Raw genomic sequence first — 7230 nt, 5'->3', positions numbered from 1 at the left:
TGACTTAAATTAATCATGTTAAACCCCCTTATGAATTAAATTATAAAAACTTAGCAAATTGGCAAATTGAGATGGAAGTACTTAATGAATTGAGTTGGATGATCATAATAAATTGAGTTGGTCAGACGGAGGATACCAAACTGGCATTGAACTCAATTGTTTTAAGTAAAGTCAAAGTGAAAAGTTCCCTTTGGTTAAAGATTTGTAAGTTTTGAGTTAAATGAACACAAAAAAGTAAGTTGTCATAGCAAAAGCAAAAATAATTAAGTGACATTAATGTAAATAAATCCATAAGATGAACTGCAGCCCAAATACACTTTTAAGAGTGTATACCAGTGCCATATTATTAGCAATATGTGCAATATACTGAAATTTATGTCAATCACTCTGTACCAACTAGATAGATTAATGTTTAAGTTTATGTTTGTTTTGAAACTGCTCATTAGTGGAAAATGATTAAAAGTTTAAGTTATAAAAAAATTATATTGAAACTCCACAAGGCAAATAAAATCCCATGTTTTAGATGTTTTCTTGAAATCCAAATGAAAAACAATTTACCCTTAATCCATATTCTGGAAACTTACTGTAGTTTCATAAGAGCCCTATGAGAAGGGCCAGACTTCACAGGTTCTGCCTTATGTCAAGTCACCTCATGCTATAAGTTACACTTTGTGTTTGCTGGGTATGCATATTTGTGAAATCCTGTGTTGAACAAGGGCCAATATAAACATATGACCAAAAGAAACAGCTAGCAATCTAAACATTGACTAAGTCTCTTATAGCTGCTGCAGAAATTCAGGAAACTGATAAGTTTCTGTCACATTAAACAATATGGCTGGTAGGTCAAATAACGTCAACTATTACTCAACTTTTCCTGGAAAGGACAGAAGATCTGTATGTGTGTGTGGTAGGTGTAGGGGGCTTACTGAAAATTGTGAAATATAATACGAGTGAAACAGCTACCAAAAGAGAAAGAGAGAGAGAGAGAGAGAGAGAGAGAGAGAGAATGATGACATAGCTGCATTAACTCTGAAACCCAATCCTTTGATTAGGATGCTTAGCAGCATTTATTGACTATTACTCAGAACATTTACACGCATTTGAGCTGAAGAGAAAGATAATGCAGATAATAATGAAACTTGTCAAAAAGGGAAAAAACGGTTTTGTTAAACTAGCTTCATAAGTGGAGATATATAAATATGTATAATTATTATAAATGTTTTACCACTTTTGGAGGGCGCCCCCAAAAGTGGTAAATGCTTACCAATAGTAGAGATGTAGAAGGCTGTACACTTTATAATCGATTCCACAAAGAATCCATTCTCTATCACTCATCATCACTGGTTGATATTAGTCAAGGATGATCTCCTTTATTAGTTGTCATGACAGCAAAGTTCTCTGGCTGTCTAATATTCTATGCTGTGAGAGGTCCTTTGTACACAAACAATTAAAGCAACCCATGTTTGGAGTGTGTGTATTATTCACTGCTTTTCATAATGTATGCATGGAATGCTCTTTGTTGATTTCCCTTCTGTGTAGCATTGCTTTAATTACTTGCTTTAAAAGCTCTACAGTATAAAATCCCAGGACTTATTGTGTATGCAGCACAGTCTACGTTTTATCCGTGAGGAATCTATCAGTGTACAACACTAAGCAGCAACAGCAGTCTAACTTACTAACATCTGCAAAAGCAACAGTCATCATATCAGGTAACCAATCACGGAGATGATACTGAACTGAAGAAGAAAGGAAAAGAGCTAACAGTAACAAAAACAGTCATGTTGCTCAGTCAACATCTAAAATCCCTCTTGATTAAGCAGTGTCCTTTCTCTTCATAATTTACTCCAAAGTTTGCTTCTTCTCCATACTCAGCTTGGCTTGTATTGTGCTAAGTGAAGATTTAATGTTGTCATTAAATTGGTGATATTGAATTGAACTACATGAAGAGCTTAAGTTTTCACATCTCATTCTGTCTGACTGAAGCTGCTTTTAGGAATATCCATTTACAGTGGCTTGTAAAAGTATTCATATCCTGAGAATTTTCCATATTTCATCACATTACAATCACAAACATCAATATATTTCATTTGATTTAATGTGAAAGAACAACACAACATGTAATACAATTGTTAAGAACAAAGAAAAACAATAAGAAAATGGTAATATAAAATTATTACTATTGTTTTACAAATTAAGCACTTAAAAGTACAGAGTATTCATCCCCCCCTGAGTTTACACATTGTGGAACCACCTTTTACTGCTTTAACAGCTGCTAGTCTTTAGGGTTCGCCTCTACCAGCTTTGTGCATCTAGTGACTGAGTATTTTTTTCCATTCTTCTTAAACAACCCAGACTGTGTAAAGCAGCTCAAACTCAGTCAGATTAGATGGAGAGTTTGTGAACAGCAGTTTTCAGATTTTGCCACAGATTCTGGATTGGGTTTAGGTTTGGACTTTGACTGGGCCATTCTAAAACATTAATGTGGTTTGTTTAACCATTCTATTGTAGCCTGGTTTAGCGTGTTTATCCTGAAGCTGAAGCTCTGCCCCGCTCTCCAGTCTTTTTCAGACTTCCCTGACCCCGTTGATGAAAAGCACCCCAGAGCATGATGCTGCCACCTCCATATTTAACAGTGGGGATGGTGTGTTCAGAGTGATAAACACTTAATGTTTTGGATTCTGGACAAAAAGTTTAATTTTGCTAAAAGTTGTCTGTTCTAACTAATTATATGGATCTCCGAAGCTCACCCAGTTACCATGGACCTCTTGGTGGGTTTACTGATTGACATTCTCCTTGCCTGATCTGTCAGTTTTGCTTGACATCCTCTTGTTGGCGGTAAATGGCTGTGTCATGCTGTCTCCATTGAGATTGAACATAGCTGTGTAGGATGTGCACAGTCTGGGTTGTTGTTTTCTAATATATATTTGTCTTAAACTTCTTTACGACCTTAACAAAATATGAAATAATTAAGTTTTAAGAATACATCTGTAAGGCATTGTAAAGAAACTGTCTTTCATCTTGTATTATCAAAATATGAATATCAAAGTCTTTCAAAAGAAAGTATACTTTCTACTAAGAAAGTATTGTTACTTCCGAGATGAGCTGGTGGGATTCTTTTTCTTTTTTTCAAAACTTCTCTGGAAAACTTCCATATGATGCCAGATGCTGCAGCAAAGTTCTTACCCAACTCAGATTCATAGTATTGCAACACAGTTCATGCCGTGTGCTTCATGCTTCATTCACCTCTGTAAATATTGAAGATAGAGGTTTTCCATGGGGCCAATCCGAGGTGTGTCTTAAAGATGACACACACTTCAGATGTTTTTGTAAGATTGTCTTAGATGACCTGGTTACATACATATGTATTAGAATTTATGAAAGTTGATGGTAAAAGGCTGAGAATTCATATAAATGTGTTCACTCTGAACAAATTAATTTTAAAAAAGGCCAAAAGGTATTTGAGACAAAAAAGTTAAGAGAACATGTAACTATAGTTTTTTTTTTCTTTTCCTTTAACAATGATAAAAAGATAAAGAAACACAAGCAAAAAAAAAGCCTCTCTTCTCTAACGTGATTTTGTTAGATGGTTTGCATTTGTATTCTTTATTGCAGGTTATTTGCCAAACCCTTGCCATTATCTGACTAGGTTAAACATGCAGTCCAAGTAGAATGTTTCAGTATTGATAATAAATGCATGGCTTGCAGTTCAATAAAACATGACTTACTTCCACACAAACCTGAGCCCTGGATGCTGCCAATTTCAGTCAAAGGCTGATGTCAGGCCATCAGAAGAAAAATGCAAAATCATAGTCAGGAAAAGGTTCAAAGGTCCAGTTTCAATTTAGTCAAACACATTTGAAGTTGTTTTTACCTTTCATTCTCATTTGGTTTATGAAAGATTATCAGCAAAAAATCATTAAAAATCATTGTAGGCTGCCCTCTGCCTGCAGTGTTTGACTGCTAGTCTAACACAGTGATTGTATTCTTTCTTCTGAATGGTGGCAACACATCACTGGAATAAACTAGTACCTTCCTGGTTCTGATTTACTTTAAAATTACTTAATAAGCCTGATAAATCAAACAACTGATTTATGGTTATAAAATTGTTGCATGTCCATTCATGCATACATAAAATCCCTGTTTTAACCACAATAGTAACATGCATTAATGTCTAACTTGACTATCATATTTACTTTTGAAATTTGGTTTCTGTTCCAACCAGTAGAGGTCGCATACTTTTCAAATGTAGGAGAGGGTTTACCATCAAAAGACCCAGAGATGGTGGGAGTTGACCTGTCTCCTCAAAATACCAACTGGTGAGGTGTAGTATAATTTTATTGCATGTCATCCGCATTTATTCATGTAAAATCAGCCCCTTGTGTTAGTATTGCAGATCCTCCAAAGCAGGGGTATCCAAAGTACTGCTGCTTGTGGCCCTCTGAGTAATGTTGTGTGGCACAGTTAGAGAATGGAGCTAACTCAGATTAGTGCAGATTAGCAACTTTTTTAAGATGTGGGGAGACATTTTCACAAACAAATAACATCATTGTTAAATACAAAATTTTAGGTACTAAAAAAATCATTAATAAATAATTAGGTACCAGCATTGATCCTATAGCTGTGTCCGAATTCAGGGTCTGCATCCTTCGAAGGACTGGTCTACGTAGGACGGGTCCTTCGAAGGCCGGGAATAAACTAAGACCGGAAGAAAAATATCTGTGGATTCAGAGAGGTCTAGCCTTCACCAACTGTCCCCGCCCCCACCTCAGCGTAACTCATGTTGCCAAGCAACCGTGACAGCGCGAAGCAGAGAGCGGAGAAGAAAAAAAAAAAAAAACAACGGAGCCGAAGTTTGTTTTTCAGTCATGTATTACTGATTTCTATATTATTCTTAACTTTTTATAGAAAATAATGTTCCATAGTAAAAAGGAAATCTCTTAGTTTGATTCTAAAATGTTCAAATGTGTACTGCACTTTTCTACAAGGAATACAAATTATTCATTTACAAATATAATACTCTCCACATCGCAGATAGGACATTACGGTTAAATAAACCTATTATGTTTGAAGGCTTAACTTTAATTAATAAATCAAACTCTGCTTTGAAATACTTTATAAACCAAACATTTTTCAACCAGACCTGTCTGAATAATATCGGTGTTTAACTCCCACTCATTGGGGAAAGCTAGCGGGAGTTTTTATAACAATGTGCCAGGAGTTAGGCGTTTTGTCTCGGTGTACCGAACCTGGAGCGCCCGACCAGCTGACAGCTGGAGGGGAGCTGGCTGTTAAAGCAGCGGTAGCAGACAGGTCCGAAAATGTCAGAGCAATATTGTAATTAGATGATGTATTGATGAACCGAGCAGATATTTGAGATTTACACACTTACATTCTCGCTTAAGTACGTTGTACCAAATCACGTTGTGTCATTTAAAGTGTTATAAAGCTAAATAATGTGTCGCTATTCGCCGCCATTATCGCTCTGCCTGAATGCCCAGTTGGAACCCGCAATGAATTATGGGATATCGTGGGCCGTGAAGGATACACCCATAGACATAATATAAGTATAATATTGTACTGTATAATATCCTTATATTATGTCTATGGATACACCGGACCCATCCTTCAAATCTGGGGAATAGAAGGACGCATTTGAAGGAGTCTATGAATTCAGACAGGCCTTGTCGCCACTCTATGACGTAATCGGCCTACAAATCCGTCCTTCGAAGGATGCAGACCCTGAATTCGGACACAGCTTATATTTGTGTTTTTCTAAAACATACATGGTACATTGGAAATGCTTCCCTCTTTTTGAGCTGTTCCTGTCAAACACATGGCATATGCATGTTTGACCCCTGGTTGACTGCTGTTTGAACAATGACCCCTGTCTGATCCTCAGCATCCTCTATATCAGTGGTTCTTAAGGAGTTCGGTCGAACCCAAGGGGTTCGATGAGTCGGTCTCAGGGGTTCGGTGGAGCCTCTGCTGCGAAGGTAAAGACACACTTGTGTAATGTCGTGATGACGCGCCCCGCTTTACCATCACTTACTGCAGAGGATCACGTTACATTGCTTGGCCAATCAGAGCTGCGGAGGAGCACTGATTGAAGGAGTTCCACTCTAAGCATGGATTTGAACTTGTGTCTTTAATTATTTCAGCAAAACTCACCATTTTTACTAAATTCTGTAGCTTTCCGTGTACTTCTAAATCTGCTCCTTAGTCGCATCTTTTCGGGGTTGCTACTGTCTCTAGTGTCGTGGGGATGGTAACACAACTAATATAATTACATTACTAAATCAGAATACCGCAAAGTCTTTATTATTTGTTATAAATTTTTCATTGCCTTAAGAATGTAGAGCTAATTAAATGATCTAAACAAGACCTTAAAGTGGTTCCAGTTTCTCTCGATGGCCAACCTGTTGAAACTGTGGCAAATTTGGGTCGTTCCTGGACAGTCAGCTCAACTTTGCTGAAAACACTGACTATATTTTGAAGAACTGTTCTCAGAGACTCCACCTTTTAAGAAGACTTAGTGATCTTGGGGTGACCCAACTAGACTCTAGTTGGATCACCCCTATGACTTGAATTTGGGGGGAAAAAATCATATTTTATTTATCACTACAGAAGGGTTCAGTGAATGTTCATATGAAAGTGGTGGGTTCGGTAACTCAAAAAGGTTAAGAACCACTGGTCTATATAAACCTGATCCCTCTCATACACTAGGAGTCTGCAGCAGATTAGAAAAACAGGTGGGCAGTGTATAAAGGATAGTTCCTCTGATAGTTCTTCAGGGTGAAAAAAAATCCTGTTAATATTGAAACAACTGATGGCCAGTGAGTTAGCTGCTTACAAATTAGATACAGTAAAAAAAAAAAAAAATCAGGTGAATCCCCAGAGTTAATGTGTGCTGTTTATAATGTATTTTGAGTAAGTACACGTTTAATTAGGACTATGACAATATTAATAATGTATGAATATGTGTCTGACAGTGAAAATTCAGTGTTAAATTTGATCTTTTATTACAAAAAATTTGGGCACCAGACAAGAAATATACAGTGCAGCTGGATTTGTACTGAGATTAAATTACACTCAAGTGGACGCAGTTTAGTCATTAGCTGGCATCAGATATATTCTTCTTCACCAACAAACTGCACGCCTGTTTTTAAAGTTTAATCGGTAATACTTTTATAACAAATTTATGTCAGATCATGATTTCTTGGTTAATGACAA

General features: G+C 36.7%; 1 long non-coding RNA gene across 1 annotated transcript in view; it reads right to left on the bottom strand.

The window, feature by feature from the left end:
* The window catches only part of LOC106956265 (uncharacterized), a 19483-nt gene that overhangs the window by 3722 nt on the left and 8531 nt on the right, over positions 1-7230 (bottom strand). The window contains exons 2-3 of the long non-coding RNA XR_001426741.1: positions 6178-6183; positions 4975-4978 (exon numbers count right to left, since the gene is read on the bottom strand). This is a non-coding gene — a long non-coding RNA (uncharacterized LOC106956265). The remainder of the gene's footprint in view (positions 1-4974; positions 4979-6177; positions 6184-7230) is intronic.

This window comes from Poecilia latipinna, unplaced genomic scaffold (assembly GCF_001443285.1).
Source record: "Poecilia latipinna isolate Pla-1442-1.1 unplaced genomic scaffold, P_latipinna-1.0 Scaffold802, whole genome shotgun sequence".
NCBI classification, from domain to species: Eukaryota; Metazoa; Chordata; class Actinopteri; order Cyprinodontiformes; family Poeciliidae; genus Poecilia; species Poecilia latipinna.
The sequence above is the reverse complement of the archived record's forward strand: the minus strand, read 5'-3'. Positions and strand labels throughout refer to the sequence as shown.